This window comes from Dendrobates tinctorius, unplaced genomic scaffold, assembly GCF_039654945.1.
Source record: "Dendrobates tinctorius isolate UK_male_01 unplaced genomic scaffold, ASM3965494v1 ptg000007l, whole genome shotgun sequence".
NCBI lineage: Eukaryota > Metazoa > Chordata > Amphibia > Anura > Dendrobatidae > Dendrobates > Dendrobates tinctorius.
In genome coordinates, this window is record NW_027361675.1 from 47,270,812 (window position 1) to 47,290,973 (window position 20,162).

Here is a 20,162-nt window from a genome sequence, read left to right on the forward strand (position 1 = left end):
GCGGTTGTAATTAGGACTTTTGCTGTGGCCCCATTATTTCTATGTACACCCCTGGGTCTGATCATTCCACATCCAGCCAGGGAAAGAAGCAAAAAAAAGAGTATACAGACAGGACAACATGCACTCGCAGCTGCTTCTTCTGTGAGGTAAAGTATTTCTAAGTCTTTTTAAAAACATGAACCCGTAAAATATAATGAACTTTGTTCATGGGAAAACCCCTATAAGCTGTTTTATATTGTCATAGATTGTAGTTTCATGGATGCTACAGTACTGATGATTTTTTCCTTTATTTTTAACTGGGGAGATGATTCCATTTCTTTAAAAATATTAAATATTTGTTATTTTTTAAAATTTTTGAAAGTTCATCTATCTGGAGGTTGTGCATCAGCTTGTCTGTTCATTCACCCATGTGACAAGATGTGACCTACTGATGTGTAGGTTTTGTAGGAGGAGCTACAAGCTCAGGGTGTTTCCCATTGTCTGATTAAAGTAACATATTAAAATTAGGACCAGGGAACTTTGCGCTGGAGGATTATGGAGCCGTTATACAAGTCTAGAAGCTTCTAGTCACACTGCAGTTACGGCTCTGATCACCCACCATGGATCACGGCTCTCAGGGTCATTATGTGTCACGCCGTGTCATGTCTCCCTAATGTTACCCGCAGGGTCCTATCCCCCGGAGGGGCATCCCGGCCAGGAAGAGGTTAAGACTATACTTTCAGGGATCATTTCTATAGTGTGTGACTTGAGAAATGTGCTCTAAAGTGTCCAACCTTCCCAACCACGAGGAGGTGCTGTAGTGATCTCTCCTGAGCGTGAAGTGAGCTCTCAGTTCTGCTTCATTGCAGGGGCTGATTGCTGGTGATGATCGTTCTCCTTCTCTGTTACAGGGAGGGTGGAGGGGGAGATCACAAGCTGAGTGGGTGGTATTTTTTTTTAGTTAAATTAGCATTAGATACAAATAATCTTATTGGTTTGTTAAGGCCCCGTCTCACTATGCGATCTCGGTAGTGAGATTGCTGCTGAGTCACAAGTTTTGTGACGTAACAGCGATCTCACCAGCGAGATCGCTGTGTGTGACAGCGATCAGCGAGCGGCCCCCCTGGTGGTATCGCTGATCACTGGAAGAAACCTCTGGACATTTCTTTGGTCGCTGGTCTCCCGCTGGCCAGCACGCATCGCTGTGTGTGACGGGCGGGAGACCAGCGATCAGCTGTAAAAAATAATAAAAAAAATTAAAAATATAGTTATTCTCACCTTCCGACGTCCTGTTCAGTCATCCTGCCTCTCTCCACGCTCCGGTCCCAGTGATCCTTTGCACGAATGACCGCGAGATGTCACGGTCTCGAGGGATAACAAAGTCTCGCGGTCATTCGTGCAAAGGATCACTGGGACCGGAGCGTGGAGAGAGGCAGGATGGCTGAACAGGACGTCGGAAGGTGAGAATAACTATATTTTTAATTTTTTTTATTATTTCTTACAGCGATGCCATACGCTCGGCATCACTGTGCTGATCGCTGGTGAAGCTGTCTGTGTGACAGCTCACCAGCGATCACATAGCGACTTACTAGCGATCCTGACACCTTGATATCGGTGTCGGGATCACTGGTAAGTCGCTTAGTGTGACGGGGCCTTTACTATCTTTTAATTTAGTAATCATTAAGTTGCACAATAGTTGATTAAAAATATGGTGGCTCCGTGGTTAGCACTGAGGATCCTGGGTTCAAATCCCACCAACTACAACATCTGCAAGGAGTTTGTATGTTCTCCCTGTGTTTGCGTCGGTTTCCTCCGGGTTCTCCGATTTCCTCCTACATTCCAAAGACATACTGACAGGGAATCTAGAGTGTGAGCCCCATCGGGGAGAGTGATGATAATGTCTGCAAAGCGCTGTGGAATTAATGGCGCTTTATAAATGAGTAAATAAATAAACTAAAATAGTAAAAGATTGTTTTTCTTAAAATACCTACTCTGTATTGGTTATTGTTACCTTGTAATTCATATGCAGATGACCTTGGTGCACCGTCTTTTCCCTCCTCACTTGCATATTGGGGCCGTTCCCCTATTTCTGATTGACCGTCCTCGCTTCCCAGACCGACCACTGTCTGAATGGCGCTGACTTGTGCAGTGGCGCACATTCTCCTCTTTGCCTCATTCCGTCTGACGCTGCTCACCTCACTAATACCCGGGAACTGCAGCAAGCGGTGGCAGAAGAAGGCGGCAATGAGAACGCGTGCGGCTGCTCACACCCCGGCAGCATTCAGATGGTGATCAGTATGAGCAATGTCAGTGAAAAACGTAGAAAGGACCCCTGTATGCAAAGGAGGAGGCGGAACGTGCACCAAACTCGTGACGGACCCCCTTTACCAAGTTACAGTGCAGCTATTTGGTGAGGATCCCGTGTGATTTATCTACAGTATATGGTAATACAGTCAGATTTATGAACCAAAAATACAGCAAAAAATGCAGCAGAAATTTTATGTTGCATTTTTTCTTTGTTTCTTTGCTTTTGCAGTTTTTCATTACTTTCAATTGGTAAAATAAAACTGCAGTGCTTAACCCCTTACTGCCATTGGACGGGATAGTATGTTCAATGGCAGTACCCCCGCTTTGATGAGGGCTCCGGCGGCGAGACCACATCAAAGCTGGGACGTCAGCTGTTTTCAACAGCTGACGTGCCAGCAATAGGCGCAGGTGGAATCGCAATCCACCCGCTCCTATTAACTAGTTAAATCCCGCTGTCAAACGCTGACAGCGGGATTTAACCAGCGCTTCCTGCCGCCGGGCCGGAAATACGCGCTTCACCGACCCCTGTCACTTGATCGGGGGTCAGTGATGCATTGCCACCACAACCAGACGTCTCTTCAAGACCTCTATAGTTGTTGATGAGGCATTGCTATGAGCGCCACCCGTGGTCGGCGCTCATAGCAATGCTGGAATTCAGCTACATATAGGTGATCGAGTTGTGGATGCTTCTAGCCTCCCATGGAGTTTATTGAAGCATTACAAAATGTAAAAGAAAGTTTTAAAAAATATGAAGAAATTAAAAAAAATCTAAAAGTTTAAATCACCCCTTTCGCCCCATTCAAAATAAAACAATAAAAAAAAAAATCACACATACACATATTAGGTATCGCTGTGTTCAGAATCGCCCGCTCTATCAATAAAAAAAAAGGATTAACCTGATCCCTAAATGGAGTGAAAAAGATCAAAACGCCAGAATTACGTTTTTTGGTCGCCGCGACATTGTATTAAAATGCAATCCATATCGTTGTCGGGATCGCTGGTGCATCGCTAAGTGTAACGGTACCCTTAGGCTACTTTCACACATCAGTTTTTTGCCGTCAGGCAGGATCCGGCTATTTTTAGAAAAAACGGATCCGGCGTAAATTTTGGACAACTGTAGAAACGGATCCGTTTTTCTGCCGGATCCGTCTAGCAGGTTATATCTGTTTCCTGGGGGCTGGCCAATTGGATCTGAGCATGCGCAGACTTCAAAAAATAGATCCGGTGGTTGGATCCATCTTTTTCTGGATCCGGCGCCCATAGACTTTCATTGTGGCAAAAAGCCGGAAGCGTTGGATCCGGCGCTTCCGGCTTTTTCGCCGGAGACAAAAAACGTTACAGTAGCCGTTTTTTCCAGACGCCGGAATGAGCCAAATAGCTGGATCCGGCAAAAAACGGACGAACCGCAATGCCATCCGGCGCGATCCGGCGCTAATACAAGTCAATGGGGAAAAACCGGATCCAGCATTGCATTTTGCCGGGTCCGGTTTTTTAAAAAAAAAGTCGGATCTCGCCTGACGGCGCAAAACGGATGTGTGAAAGAGGCCTAACACTGCACAATCACTTATGCTAATGTTGCAAGGAGAGCAGATGCATTATGGGTGTGAGGTTTCCCATCTCGGATACAAGTCTAGAAGCTTCTAGTCACCCTGCAGTCTCTGATCACCCGCCATGGATCACACTGTATCAGCGTTTATTTACAGCCTTGTTATGTGTGATGTTGTGTTAATGAGTCTCCCTCATGTTACACGCAGGGTCCTATCCTCCGGAGGGGCATCCCAGCCAGGAACAGGTTAAGACTATACTTTCAGGGATCATTTCTATAGTGTGTGACTTGAGAAATGTGCTCTAAAGTGTCCAACCTTCCCAACCACGAGGAGGAGCTGTAGTGATCTCTCCTGAGCGTGAAGTGAGCTCTCAGTTCTGCTTCATTGCAGGGGCTGATTGCTGGTGATGATCGTTCTCCTTCTCTGTCACAGAGAGGGCGGAGGGGGAGATCACAAGCTGAGTGGGGGAGGTTTATGTTTTTTTATAGTTTAATAAGAGCAGATTAATCTCTTTACCCCCAGTGTGGTTTGCACGTTAATGACTGGACCAATTTTTATGATTCTGACCACTGTCCCTTTATGAGGTAATAACTCTGGAACGCTTCCATGGATCCCGGTGATTCTGACATTGTTTTTCTTGTGACATATTGTACTTCATGTTAGTGGTAAAATTTATTTGATATGACTTCCGTTTATTTGTGAAAAAAGCGGAAATTTGACAAAAATGTTGAAAAATGTTCAACTTTCAATTTGCATGCCCTTAAATCACAGAGATATGGCACATAAAATACTTGATAACTAACATTTCCCACATGTTTACTTTACATCAGCACAATTTTGGAACCAAAATTTTTTTTTTGGTAGAAAGTTATAAGGGTTAAAAGTTGACCAGCGATTTCTCATTTTTACAACAAAATTTTATTTTTAGGGACCACCTCACATTTGAAGTCACTTTGAGGGGTCTATATGATAGAAAATACCCAAAAATGACACCATTCTAAAAACTGAACCCCTCAAGGTGCTCAAAACCACATTTAAGAAGTTTATTAACCCTTCAGGTGCTTCACATAAATTTTTTGAATATTTAAAAAAAAAAATGAACATTTAAGTTTTTTTCACAAAAAATTATTTCAGGTCCATTTTTTTTATTTTTCCAAGGGTAACAGGAGAAATTGGACCCCAGAAGTTATTGTGCAATTTGTCCTGAGTACACTGATACCCCTATGTGGGGGAAACTACTCTTAGGCTATGTGCACACGCTGCGGTTTTTGCTGCGGATCCGCTGCGGCTCTGCAGCAGTTCTGCAGACAGTGTACAGTACCATGTAAATCTATGTGATTTACATTCTGCTGTGCACATGCTGCGGATTTTTAACTGCGGAAAAGCTGCGGTTTTGAATCCGCAGAAAGAAATGACATGTCACTTCTTTTCTGCGGATTATGCTGCGGTTTACCATCTCCTCCATTGCAGAGGTGATAATCCGCAAGGGAAAACCGCAGGCCATTCCGCAGGTAAAACCGCGGGTCATTTTACCTGTGGGTTTACCTGCGGTTCTGCAGATACAAATCCGCAGACCAATCCGCAGCATGTGCACATAGCCTCAGAGCGCCATGGCAGAGCACGGAAGGGAAGGAGCACCGTTTGAGTTTTTCAAAGCAAAATTGATGACGCTGTATGGTGGCTCGTTTTTTGCGGGACAAGAAGACGTCTTCAACGGTACCATGTTTATTTATATTCGTCTTGTTATTCCACTTTTTGATCGGCGGTATGATGATAAAGCATTTTTTTTTGCTTTTTTTTTATGGGGTTCACTAAAGGGGTTAACTAGTGGGACAGTTTTATAGAGCGGGTCGTTATGGATGCGGCGATACTAAATATGTGTACTTTTATTGTTTTTTTACAGAAAGAAAAGTATTTAATGGGGAATATTTATTTAGTTTTTTTCTTTATTTAGGAATTTTTAAAAAATATTTTTACATATTTTTTTTTTTTTTTTTTTTTTTACTTTTTCACTTTGTCCCAGGGTGGGACATCACTATATAGTGTCAGATCACTGATCTGACACTTTGCACAGCACTGTGTCAGATCAGCAATCTGACAGGCAGTGCAGGAGGCTTGCCGGTGTCTGCTCTCAGCAGGCAATGAGAAGCCACCTCCCTGCAGGTCCCGGAAGGACCCCGAGGCCATCTTGGATCTGGGGTCCTGCAGGGAGGAGGCCCTTGGAACAAAGCGATCACATTTCGTTGGTCTAAGGCTACGTGCACACGCTGCGGATTGGGGTGCGGATTTGGCCGCGCGGATTTTGTAAAATCCGCAGGTAAATCTGCAGGTCAAAAGACTTGCGGTTTTACCTGTGGATTGGCCTGCGGTTCTGCCCTGCGGTTTTTCATCTCCACAATGGAGGAGATGGCAAACCGCAGCGGAATCCGCAGAAAGAATTGACATGTCAGTTCTTTCTGCGGTTTCAAAACCGCGGAAAAATCCGCACCGTCTGAACTGCGGTTTTTTTATTCCCATAGGGAATAATGATACTGTACACCGCAGCAAAAACTGCTGCGTACCCGCAGCAGAATCCGCAGCGTGTGCACACACCCTTAGGGAAGCACGCAGGGAGCACCCACTCTGCCCGATGCTTCCCTATGCCACCAGAACACTGCGATCATGTTTGATCTCAGTGTGCCGGGGGTTAAAGTGCTGGGAGCTGTTTGACAGCTCACCAGCGATCACATAGCGACTCACCAGCGATCCTGACACGTTGATATCGTTGTCGGGATCGCTGGGAAGTTGCTATGTGTGACTCCAGCTTTAGCCCTACCACCCAGGGACCGCTCTCATAGCCCTATAAACAAGGGACTGCTCTCTTAGGCTGGGGTCACACTTGCGAGAATCATAGAATCATAAAATCATGGAATCGTAGAGTTGGAAGGGACCTCCTGGGCCATCTGGTCCAACCCCCTGCTCAAAGCAGGATTCGCTAAATCATCCCAGTCAGATGTTTGTCCAGCCTCTGTTTGAAGACTTCCATTGAAGGAGAACTCACCACTTCTCGTGGCAGCCTGTTCCACTCATTGATCACTCTAACTGTCAAAAAGTTTTTTCTAATATCTAATCTGTGTCTCCTCCCATTCAGTTTCATCCCATTGCTTCTAGTCTTTCCTTGTGCAAATGAGAATCAAGTTGATCCTTCTACAATGTGACAGCCCTTTAGATATTTGTAGACAGCTATTAAGTCTCCTCTCAGTCTTCTCTTTTGCAAACTAAACATTCCCAAATCCTGCAACCTTTCCTCATAAGACAAGGTTTGCAGACCGGTCACCATTCTGGTCGCTCTTTTCTGAACTTGCTCCAGTTTGTTGATGTCTTTTTTAAAATGTGGTGCCCAAAACTGGACACAATATTCCAGATGAGGTCTGACCAAAGAGGAGTAGAGGGAAATAATGACTTCACGTGATCTAGACTGTATGCTTCTGTTAATACATCCTAGAATTGCATTTGCCTTTTTTGCTGCTGCATCACACTGTTGACTCATATTCAGTCTGTGATCTATTAGTATACCCAAGTCTTTTTCACATGTGCTGTCACTTAGCCCTATTCCTCCCATTCTATATATGCTTTTTTCATTTTTATTGCCCAGATGTAGTACTTTGCATTTCTCCCTGTTAAAAACCATTCTGTTAGTTGCTTCCCACTTCTCCAGTTTATTTAAATCTTTTTGAATCCTCTCTCTCTCTTCTCTAGTATTCGCTATCCCTCCTAGCTTTGTGTCATCAGCAAATTTAATCAGTTTACCCTCAATTCCTTCATCTAAATAGTTGATAAAGATGTTGAACAATACAGGGCCCAGGACAGAGCCCTGTGGTACCCCACTTGAGACATTCTTCCAACTGGATGTGCAGCCATTTACGACCACTCTTTGCGTCCGATCACTAAGCCAGTTATGAATCCACCTAACAGTTGCCTTGTCCATTCCATACTTAGTCATTTTTTCAATAAGGATTGTATGAGAGACTTTGTCAAATGCTTTGCTGAAGTCAAGATATACTATATCTACAGCATTTCCTTGATCCACCCAATCAGTGATACTGTCATAGAAGGAAATTAAGTTAGTCTGACATGACTTATTAGTTACAAACCCATGCTGACTCTGTTTAATCACTTCATTCTTATCCAGGTATTGACATACATGTTTTTTAATAATTTGTTCAAAGATCTTTCCTGGTATACAAGTCAGACTCACCGGCCTATAGTTGCCTGGGTCCACCTTCTTCCCCTTTTTGAAGATAGGAACAACATTTGCTCTTCTCCAGTCTTCTGGCACTTCTCCTGTTCTCCAAGAATTTTCAAAGATTATGGAGAGGGGTTCAAAAATTTCTTCTGCTATCTCCTTCAGTACTCTGGGGTGTAATTCATCTGGACCTGGAGACTTGAATTCATTTAGGTTAGCTAAGTGTTTCCTCACTATCTTTCTGTTTATAGACATCCTGGATTCTTCTATTCCCTTAATAGGACAGTGAATAACAGTTGATGTTACATTTCCTTTCTGAGAGAAAACAGATGCAAAATAGGAATTTAAAAGTTTAGCCTTCTCAACATCCTGTCTTACCATTTCATCATTTTCATCCTGTAAAAATCCTATAGCATCTTTGACTTTTCTTTTACTTTTGACATATCCCCAAAATCCTTTATTATTGCTTTTGACATCTCTTGCAAGCCTCAATTCATTTTCAGCTTTAGGTAATCTGATTTGTGCCCTGCATGTTCTGCAGACAGCAGGTTCTGCAGGTTCTGCAGACAGCATTATATTCTTCTTTAGATATGCCTCCCTCTTTCCATTTTATAAACATTTTTTTCTTCCTTTTAGCATGTGCTTAAGTTCTGTGTTCATCCATCCTGGTTTCCTTAAATGCTTCCTATTCTTCCCTCTTTTCGGAATTGTTAACAACTGTGCTTTGAGAATTTCATTTTTCAAGATTTCCCATCCTTCCTGGACATTTTTGTCTTTAAGGATATCCAGCCATTGGATCCCTCCAATTCTCTTTCTGAATCCCTTAAAATTTGCCTTTCTGAAATCTAACCTTGACGTCTGAGTCTTCACAGGTCTTCCGCCTCTAGTTATCCAAAATTCTAAAATAGCATGGTCGCTACCTCCTAGGGTCCCAGCCACTTTTAACTCGCAGGAGTCTCGTGTTTCAATACCTGGCACTCGGACCAGAGCGCTCAGCTGCATAGAAATATATGCAGCCGCACACTCCGGTCACGAGTGCTGGCGGCAGTACCGGGTATTGAGACACGAGACCCGTGCGAATTTCTCGCAAGTGTGACTCCAGCCTTTGCCTTACTACTACCCAGGGATAGTTCTCTTGTCTGTTCATTCACCCATGTGGCAAGACCTGATCTTCCAATGTGCAGACTGTGTAGGCGGAGCTACAGGTTCATGGTGTTTCCCATTGGCTGGTTGATGTGAAACATGCAGATTAGGACCAGAGACCTCTGTGATCTGGAGGATTATGGATCCGTTATACAAGTACAGAAGCCTCTGTAGGGTCACTATGTGCCAGGTGTGATGTCTCCCTATGTTACACGCAGGGTCCTATCCCCCGGAGGTCATCTCGGCCAGGAAAAGGTTAAGACTATACTTTCAGGGATCATTTCTATAGTGTGTGACTTGAGAAAAGTGCTCTAAAGTGTCCAACCTTCCCAACCACAAGGAGGAGCTGTAGTGATCTCTCCTGAGCGTGAAGTGAGCTCTCAGTTCTGTTTCATTGCAGAGGCTGATTGCTGGTGATGATCGTTCTCCTTCTCTGTTACAGGGAGGGCGGAGGGGGAGATCACAAGCTGAGTGGTTGGTTTTTTAAAATTTTTTTTAAAGTTAATAATATTAGAAAGATTTATGCTTTCTAATATTGAGAGCACAAACATTCGGGGTGATAGCGCCTCATCAGTAAGTCTCCAGGCTGGGTGATATGACTGTAGTGTGCTAACAAAGGGTAAACTCACAGGATCATTCGGATGTAGATTAGAGCTGTACTGTAGGCACTGAGCCCACTATAGCAATCACTCTGTGTTGGTTATTGGCTTGTAATTCATGTGCAGATGACCTTGCTGTACCATTTTTTCCCTCCTCACTGGCATATTGGGGCTGTTCCCTCATTTCTGATTGACCGTCCTCGCTTCCCAGACCGACCACTGTCTGAATGGCGCTGACATGTGCAGTGGCGCACGTTCTCCTCTTTGCCTCGTTCCTTCTGACGCTGCTCACTACAATAATACCCGGGAACTGCAGCAAGCTGTGGCAGAAGAAGGAGGCAATGAGAATGCGTGCGGCTGCTCACACCCCGGCAGCATTCAGATGGTGATCAGTATGAGCAATGTCAGTGAAAAACGTAGAAGGGCCCCTGTATGCAAAGGAGGAGGCGGAACGTGCACCAAACTCGTGACGGACCCCCTTTTCCAAGTTACAATGTTACAGTGCCGCTATTTGGTGAGATCTCATGTGATTTTTCTACAGTATATGGTAATACGGTCAGGTTTTTGAGCCAAAAATGCAGCAAAGAAATGCAGCAGAAATGTTTTTCTGTATTTTTTCTTTGTTTTTGCAGTTTTTCATTACTTTAAATTGGTAAAAGAAAACTGCAATGCTTAATGTCAGGAAAAAAAGCAAATAATTCTGAAATCTCATTGCTTTTGCTGGTTCTATAAAACAAAGCTTCTTTTCTGCACAAATAAACGCCCCACAGATAATACTGCAAAACCGCACTGTGTGAATACCCCCTTATACTATAGATGATTACTATGCGATTGGTGCGGATCTGACATCTCCTGCACAGCCCTCAGTACCGGCGGTGGCTGAATGTATCGGCAGTGGCACGTCTGCCATGTACAGTGTATGTGCGCCACTTGCCAGCTCAGCACTAACACTGCACAGTCACTTATGCTAATGTGAGAGGAGAGCAGATGCATTATGGGTGTGAGGTTTCCCATCTTGGATACAAGTGTAGAAGCTTCTAGTCACCCTGCAGTCTCTGATCACCCGCCATGGATCACACTGTATCGGCGTTTATTTACAGCCTTGTTATGTGTGATGTTGTGTTAATGAGTCTCCCTCATGTTACACGCAGGGTCCTATCCCCCGGAGGGGCATCCCGGCCAGGAAGAGGTTAAGACTATACTTTCAGGGATCATTTCTATAGTGTGTGACTTGAGAAATGTGCTCTAAAGTGTCCAACCTTCCCAACCACGAGGAGGAGCTGTAGTGATCTCTCCTGAGCGTGAAGTGAGCTCTCAGTTCTGCTTCATTGCAGGGGCTGATTGCTGGTGATGATCGTTCTCCTTCTCTGTTACAGAGAGGGCGGAGGGGGAGATCACAAGCTGAGTGGGGGGTTAATAAATAAGTAATTAAGATTAGATGAAAAAGAGAACTCAACAGAATTGGTTTTATAAATAGTGATTGTTTTACTCAACTAAGGGTACCGTTACACCTAGCGACTCACCAGCGATCCCGACCAGCGATATGATGCGATCCTCGTTACACCTAGCGACTCACCAGCGATCCCGACCAGCGATATGATGCGATCCTCGTTACACCTAGCGACTCACCAGCGATATGATGCGGTCAGGATCGCTGGTGAATCGCTGGGTGGTCGCTAATGAGCTGCCACACAGGCAGATCTCACCAGCGATATTGCAGGGGACGGGGATCGCTACTTACCTGTTAGACGTGGCGATCCTGCGTCGCTGTCGTCACAGCAGGAAGCGCCGCAGGAAGTGACCGACGAGGAATGGTCCAGCAGCTTCTCGCGCGATCAGCGATAACCAGCGGGGGAGCCGGTCGGAGGTAAGTATCACATGCAGTGATATCGCTAGCAATATCGCTATAACGTCACAAAATCGGTGACTTTACAGCGATATTGCTAGCGATATCGCAGTGTGTAACGGGGGCTTTACCTTCACTACACTGATTTCTTGAAGTCCCATCCACTATACTATAACAGTCGGCTACTGCGGTTTTGATACTGTATACATTTCTGAATGTGGTAAGGTAGCCTAATACCTGGGAACTACAGCAAGCGGCGGCAGAAGAAAGGAGGCAATGAGAACGCGTGCGGCTGCTCACACCCCGGCAGCTTTCGGGCGGTGATCACTTTGAACACTGTCAATGAAAAACAGAGAAAGGACCCCTGTATGCAAAGGAGGAAGCGGAACGTGCACCAAACTCTTGACCTTTAAAGGAGTTATCCACTACTAGTACAAGCCCTTCTTGAACTATAGGTTTGGTCCCAATAACATAAAAAATCTTCTACTTATATTCTTATAAAATTGTTATACTCCAGTGCCGGCGCTGTTCCAGCATTCGCGGTCCCGGGGCTGTGATGCAGTGGAATGACACGTGATGCTCCCAATCACCGCCATCGCATCACACCCCTGGGACCGTGAGTGCCGACACCTCTGGATCGGCGCCAGCATCGGAGGTGAGTCTAAATTTTTTTATTTTATTGGGGCCAAACTTTTAGTTCAAGAAGGGGTTGTCCTAGTAGTTGATAATCCCTTTACAGCTACAGTCACACTATCAGTATTTATCAGCCAAAACCCGGAGTGGGTCAGAAATGCAGAATTAGTGCACGTGTTTCTATGAGGCCGGGGTCACACTAACCGACGCAAAATACGGTCAGTATTTTACATGCGTAATACGGATGACAGACCCCTAAATAGTGCTCCGTATGTCATCCGTAAACAAGGTGTGGTTGCGTATTTTGTGCATGTCAGCATCCGTATGTAATCCGTATGGCATCCGTATAGCGAGATTTTCTCGCAGGCTTGCAAAATGGACATATAATGGAGCCCTATGACAGGGTTTATAACAGAAACCAAAGAATAGATATAGACACATAGAATGTATATATGTGTATATATATATATATATATATATGTGTGTATTCTATGTGTATATATCTATTCTTTCTTTCTTTATTAAACCTGTCAGTGTGAGTTTACTGTATAGCGCACTGAATTGCCGGCTTTGGTAAAAGACACCTGGTGCGTATTTCTCGCAAGTCACATGTGTGGTCCGTGTGTAATCCGTATTTTTTGCGCACCCATAGACTTGCATTGGCGTACTACGGCCGTAGTACGCTGACAATCGCAGCATGCTGCGATTGGCACGGAGCGTAGGATACGGATGAGAAATATACGCCTGGTGCGAGGGACCCCATAGAGAATCATTGGTCCGTGTCTAGTGCATGCTTTTAGCGCCTCTCACTCGGCCGTATTCCTCACCAGTGTGACCCCGGCCTTATACTTTTCCCCTGATTGTTCCTCACCTGGTTTTGGGTAACAAATACTGATGTAAAATACTGACCACATACTCAGTGTGAACGAGGCCTAATATTGAGTCTTTACAGCGTTTTTTTGGCACTAAGAACATTGGGTATAAAATGCAGCTATTTGGTGAGGATCTCGTGTGATTTATCTACAGTATATGGTAATACCTTTAGATTTGTGAACCACAAATACAGAAAAAAAAGTAGCACAAATGTTGTTCTGCATTTTTTCTTTGTTTTTGCAGTTTTTCATTACTTTCAGTTGGTAAAAGAAAATTGCAGTGCTTAATGTCAGCCAGGAAAGAAAACAAAACAAGGCTGTGCATCATATTTCTGAAATTTCATTGCTTTGTCTGGTACTATAAAAAAAGCTTTTCCGCCCAAATAAACGCACCAGAAATAATACTGCAAAAAAGCAATGTGTGAATAACCCCTTATTACTATAGATGACTAACCCCTTTCCAACATCGGGCACACATTTACGCCAATGTTGGACTCCCTCACTTTGATGTGGGCTCTGCCACTGAGCCCACATCTTTCCCGGGACATGTCTGCTGTTTTAAACAGTTAACATGTGCCCGCAATAGCCGCGGGTGGAATCGCGATCCACCCGCAGCTATTAACCAGTTAAATGCCGCTGTCAAACTCTGACAGTGGAATTTACAAGCGCTTCCAGCAATCGCGCCGGAAATACACTCACCAGTGAACCAAGTCACGTGATCGCGAGTCACCAGTGTGTTGGCATGACAATCAGAGGTCTCCTGGAGACCTCTATGATTGTTAGTGCTGGCTTGCTGTGAGCGCCACCCAGTGTTCGGCGCTCAGGGCAAGTGAGCACATCTATATAGATGCGATCTGATCATCACCTCTATGTAGCAGAGCCGATCCGGTTGTGGCAGCTTCTAGTCTCCCATGGAGATTATTGAAGCATGCCAAAAGTAAGGAAAAAAAAGTGTTTAAAAATATAAAAAAGTATAAACGTTCAAATCACACCCCTTTCGCCCCATTCAAAATGAAACAATAAAAATAATATCAAATATATAGCTGCGTTTTGAATCGCCCGATCTATCAATAAGGAAAAGGATTAACCTGATCGCTAAACGGTGTAGTGAGAATAAAAGTCAAAACACCAGAATTTTTTTTTTTAGTCGCTGCGACACTGCATTTAAATGTAATAAAGGGCGATCAAAACATTGTATCTGCACCAAAGTGGTATCATTAAAAATGTAATCTCAGTGTGCAAAAAATAAGCCCTCACCCAACCCGAGATCACGAAAAATGGAGACGCTATGGGTATTGGAATAAGGTGCAATTTTTTTATTTTTTAGGAAAGTTGGAATTTTTTTCAACACTCATAAAAAAAGAACCTAGACATGTTTGGTGTCTATGAACTCGTAATGACCTGGAGAATCATAATGGCAGGTCAGTTTTGGCATTTAGTTACCTTAATAAAAAAAGCAAACACAAAACAAGTGTGGGATTGCACTTTTTGTAATTTTATCGCACTTGGCAGTTTTTTCCTGTTTTCTAGTACACGACATGGTAAAACCAATGGTGTTGTTGAAAAGTACAACTCGTCCCACAAAAAATAAGCCCTCACATGGCCTTATTGACGGAAAAATAAAAAAGTTATGGCTCTGGGAAGAAGGAGAGCAAAAAACGAAAACGCAAAACAGAAAAAAGCTCTGGGGTTAAGGGGTTAACCCGGTTAATATGTGATTGGTGCAGATCTGACCTCTCCTCCACAGCCCTCAGTACCGTGAGTGGCTGAATGTATCAGTAGTGGCACGTCTGCCATGTACAGTACAACAACCTGACAAAAGCCGGAGTCAGGAAGATGGTAGACGAAGGCCAGGAGAGGTACATCAGTGACTGGAAGAACGACATCATCAGCTCACAGAAACTGACCATGTACCAGAGTTTACAGAGAGGCTACAGACTGGCCCCATATCTGGGGAAACTCCCGGACCCAAGAGACCGCAAGATCCTGAGCCGATATAGACTCAGTGCCCACAGTCTGGCCATCGAATCCGGCCGACACAGGCAGAGCTACAAGCCCAGGGAGGAAAGACTGTGCCAACACTGTGACCAGGAGGCCCTGGAGGATGAGACCCACTACCTGCTACACTGCCCCAAATACTCAGCAGTGAGGGGCACTCACTTCAGGAGACTCTCACATCTGTTCCCGGATTTCATCACCATGAAGCAGGAAGAGAAAACATATATCCTGCTGGGGGAAGAAGAAAAAGCAGTGGAGATAGCAGCGAATGTCATAGACTGCGAGAAAGAGAACTATGATATGCCATGGACTTCTATGGCCCCCACCCTGGATCTGCCCCAGGCCCCCCATCCACCTTCCCTATGCCATGAACTTCTATAGCCCCCACCCTGGATCTGCCCCATGCCCCCCCATCCACCTTCCCTATGCCATGGATTTCTATAGCCCCCACCCTGGATCTGCCCCATGCCCCCCATCCACCTTCCCTATGCCATGGACTTCTATAGCCCCCACCCTGGATCTGCCCCAGGCCCCCCATCCACCTTCCCTATGCCATGGACTTCTATAGCCCCCACCCTGGATCTGCCCCATGCCCCCCCATCCACCTTCCCTATGCCATGGACTTCTATAGCCCCCACCCTGGATCTGCCCCCATCCCCCCATCCACCTTCCCTATGCCATGGACTTCTATAGCCCCCACCCTGGATCTGCCCCAGGCCCCCCATCCATCTTCCCTATGCCATGGACTTCTATGGCCCCCACCCTGGATCTGCCCCATGCCCCCCATCCACCTTCCCTATGCCATGGACCTCTATAGCACCATCCTGGATCTGCCCCATCCCCCATCCACCTTCCCTATGCCATGGACTTTTATAGCCCCACCCTGGATCTTCCCCCATCCCCCCCATCCACCTTCCCTATGCCATGGACTTCTATAGCCCCCACCCTGGATCTGCCCCATGCCCCCCCGTCCACCTTCCCTATGCCATGGACTTCTATAGCCCCACCCTGGATCTTCCCCCATCCCCCCCATCCACCTTCCCTATGCCATGGACTTCTATAGCCCCCACCCTGGATCTGCCCCATGCCCCCCCGTCCACCTTCCCTATGCCATGGACTCCCATGCCCCCCCATCCACCTTCCCTATGCCATAGACTTCTATAGCCCCCACCCTGGATCTGCCCCATGCCCCCCATCCACCTTCCCTATGCCATGGACTTCTATAGCCCCCACCCTGGATCTGCCCCATGCCCCCCCAATCCTCCTTCTCTATGCCATGGACTTCTGTAGTCCCCACCCTGGATCTGCCCCTATCCCCCCCATCCACCTATCCACCTTCCCTATGCCATGGACTTCTATAGCCCCCACCCTGGATATGTCCCATGCCCCCCATCCACCTTCCCTATGCCATGGACTTCTATAGCCCTATCCTGGATCTGCCCCCATCCACCTTTCCTACAGCCCCTACCCAACATCCCTACAGTCCTTATCCCTATTCCCTTTTGTACACTTGCTTTGGCAAAACTAATGTGTAGTTAGTCCTGCCAATAAAGCTTCTTTGAATTTGAATTTGTTTGGGCACCACTTGCCAGCTCAGCACTAACACTGCACAGTCACTTATGCTAATGTAGAGAGGAGAGCAGATGCATTATGGGTGTGAGGTTTCCCAGCTCGCATACAATTTTATTAGCTTCTAGTCACCCTGCAGTCTCTGATCACCCGCCATGGATCACACTGTATCAGCGTTTATTTACAGCCTTGTTATGTGTGATGTTGTGTTAATGAGTCTCCCTCATGTTACACGCAGGGTCCTGTCCCCCGGAGGTCATCCTCGCCAGGAAGAGGTTAAGACTATACTTTCAGGGATCATTTCTATAGTGTGTGATTTGAGAAATGTGCTCTAAAGTGTCCAACCTTCCCAACCACGAGGAGGAGCTGTAGTGATCTCTCCTGAGCGTGAAGTGAGCTCTCAGTTCTGCTTCCTTGCAGGGGCTGATTGCTGGTGATGATCATTCTCCTTCTCTGTTACAGAGAGGGCGGAGGGGGAGATCACAAGCTGAGTGGGGGGATCATCTTTTTTATTCTGTTAAAAGAAAGAATTTTATTGGTATGTCAAGTTTTTTTTCTATTCATGGGTCTGATTAGCTGGTGCTGTGCACATCATGTGTAGTCAGCAGATGACTCTAAATGATTCAGGCTCTATACATTCTATTCATCTGCAGTGTGTGCTATGTAACATGCGGACCAATAGAGGGCGGAGGGGGAGATCACAAGCTGAGTGGTTGGGTTTTTTTAAGTTAATAATATTAGAAAGATTTAAGCTCAGATTGCTGCTCTCAGTGATGTCTTCTCTGTGTTCATTACCAGCTGTGGCTGATTGTGAATAGTGGTGCCCCCTTCAGCTCTGTATGGTGGGCTTCCCCCATGTGGGTTACTTGCCTGCTCAGACTTCAGGTATTTGGTGTCCTACAGACATAAGAGCACTCTGCATTGTTAGCACTGAATTCTCTGGTTTCCTCCCACACTAAAGACATATGATGGAGAATCTAGATTGTGATGTCCCATTGGGGACAGTCAGGTGTGTAGAGCTGTGTGGGATTAATAAGTGAGGTAAATAAATATCGGCTGGCCAGGACTGCTCAGCACTAAGTGCTCGAAGTTATGACTAGTGATGAGCGAGTAGCGTAATATTCGTAATCGCTATACTCATAACGAGCGCTTTGTAAAAATTGTGTATTCATTCCAAATAGCGAGTACAATGCAAGTCAATGGGAAATGCGAGTAGTTTTCTGCTTGACCCAACAGAGGGGTCTGGGGCCTGAGGAAAAGGCTGAAATGGATGGGAAAGTGATGAAACAGAATGGGAAGAGCCTGGAGAATATGCCTGCTGCATTTCTGACTCACGTATGGTTTCTGGGAAAAATTTTGTCGCAGTATTACGCCACTTTTACAGATACACAAGAACAACTACCAAACCAAGATTTCTAATGAATATGTATCCCCTATCTCAGTCACAATGTGGGACAACCTGACACAAGTGCCTCCAATGACAAATATTAGTTTGGTAGGACCACTCTACATTCAAGATTTGTCCACTGCACAATGTGCATAGGGTTTGTAAAATTTAGCCTTATGGATTGAGTCATGGTTGAAGCAGGAAGCCACCATCCCATGGGCCTCCAATCACAAATAGTAGTTAGGCTGGAGTAGGAATACTGTCCTGGTTTGTCCACTGCACAATGTGCATAGGGTTTGTAAAATTTAGCCTTATGGATTGAGTCATGGTTGAAGCAGGAATCCACCATCCCAAGGGCCTCCAATCACAAATAGTAGTTAGGCTGGAGTAGGAATACTGTCCTGGTTTGTCCACTGCACAATGTGCATAGGGCTTGTAAAAATTAGCCGTATGGGCTGAGTCATGGTTGACGCAGGAAGAGTTTTTATGGGAAGGGGTTGATGTTAACAGCAGTAGCATGAATTAGCATTTTTGGTGAATATAGGTTGGCTTTCTGCCATCTGGAGGAATTGCAAACTGTGGAAATATCCAGTCCTTGCTGAATTTAATCAGAGTATGGCTGTCTGCATTTTCAGTGTAGAATATTGTGCGCCTATCAGTGATGATTGACCCAGTGGAACTGAAACACGCTCTGACATCACACTAGCAGCCGGCAGGCCAGGACCTCCAAGGCATATAAGGAGAGGTCGGGCCAAATGTTCAACTTGGACACCCAATAATTAAAGTGAAGTGAAGCATTATAAAGGACGCGTGTATTGTCACTTAAGTACCCCTTGACCATGTTCTGCAGCTTCTCCCTCCTTGGCATTGTTACAGGCACAGATAGCCCTTGCTGTTGTGCTGGTGTATTGAAAATTGCCCAATTTGTGCACATTTCCCCCCCCCCAACTCTGTTGGACCTGGCATTCATGCCACTCCCCATTATCCCTTGGTGTTGAAAATAGTCGCTACCTCTGCCCCCAGCATGGTCTGAGGGTGATGTTTTCAGCAACTGATCTACAACGTCCCTCTTGAACGATTCCACTGTAAAACTCTTTGGTGACTCCAAAAGGAGAGAAGGAAATTTCTCCTTGTACCGTGGATCGAGAAAGGTGACCAACCAGTATTGGTTGTTGGATAAAATGTGTATCACGCGAGGGTCTTGCCACAGACACTTACACATGAACTGTGTCATATGAGCCAAGCTGCAAAAAGGCAAATGTTCTGTGTCCCCAAGAGTAGGAACAGTACCCATCTTCTCCTCACGCTGGCTCATTGTCTCCTCCTCCCCCTCCACCACCTCCATGAAACTTGGGTTGGATGTCCCCTCTGTAGCATTAGGAGTCCAACTCCCCCCCCCTCCCCTGTAGCACAGAAAAACAAGTCCTCTCCCTCCTCATCATCCAATGTTGCCTCAGAATATTGGCTGGACTGGGTAGTATCACCCATTCTGAAATTTGGCTCCATACCAACATGCTGCATGCTCAAAGCTTTGTCTTTTAGATTATGCAGTGATTGTTTCAAGAGACACAGCAGCGGGATGGTTACACTGATAATAGCCTGATCAGTGATCACCGCTCTCGAGGTTGGTGCAGTACTCAAAGTTCTCAAGGACCTCACAAACGTCAGCGATCCACACCCACTCGACAGTTGTTATGTGTGTTGGCTGACTCTCAGTCTGACGGGCATGTTGAAGCTGGTATTCAGCTACTGCCCTCTGCTACTCACTAATCCTGTGATATCATATGATAGGTTGAGTTCCACCTCGTGGGCAGGTCGCAAGTGAGTCGGTGACTTGGAAAATTCAAGCGCTTTTGCAGCAATATAAGACCAGCAAAATCGGTAGAGAAATGGCAGAAATGGGCACTAATACGGCGCACCTTCTCAAATAGGTACGGCAAGGCAGGGTAACTTTTCAGAAATTCCTGAACAACTAGGTTCAGCACTTGAGCTATACATGGCACGTGTACCAGCTTGCCGACCTTTAAAGCCGCCACCAGGTTACGCCCATTATCGCA

At 45.6% G+C, this 20,162-nt stretch overlaps 5 non-coding genes across 5 annotated transcripts; all 5 read left to right on the forward strand.

Moving 5' to 3' along the window:
• The first annotated feature begins 706 nt into the window (after positions 1-706).
• LOC141089092 (small nucleolar RNA U3) lies at positions 707-924 on the forward strand. The gene has a single exon (XR_012232172.1). It is a non-coding gene; the product is annotated as a small nucleolar RNA U3 (small nucleolar RNA).
• A 3,157-nt stretch (positions 925-4,081) lies between these two features.
• On the forward strand, positions 4,082-4,299 carry LOC141089080 (small nucleolar RNA U3). The gene has a single exon (XR_012232169.1). It is a non-coding gene; the product is annotated as a small nucleolar RNA U3 (small nucleolar RNA).
• A 5,160-nt stretch (positions 4,300-9,459) lies between these two features.
• On the forward strand, positions 9,460-9,677 carry LOC141089106 (small nucleolar RNA U3). The gene has a single exon (XR_012232176.1). It is a non-coding gene; the product is annotated as a small nucleolar RNA U3 (small nucleolar RNA).
• A 1,315-nt stretch (positions 9,678-10,992) lies between these two features.
• LOC141089028 (small nucleolar RNA U3) lies at positions 10,993-11,210 on the forward strand. The gene has a single exon (XR_012232150.1). It is a non-coding gene; the product is annotated as a small nucleolar RNA U3 (small nucleolar RNA).
• A 5,786-nt stretch (positions 11,211-16,996) lies between these two features.
• LOC141089116 (small nucleolar RNA U3) lies at positions 16,997-17,214 on the forward strand. Its single transcript, XR_012232182.1, has one exon. It is a non-coding gene; the product is annotated as a small nucleolar RNA U3 (small nucleolar RNA).
• The last annotated feature ends 2,948 nt before the right edge of the window (positions 17,215-20,162 follow it).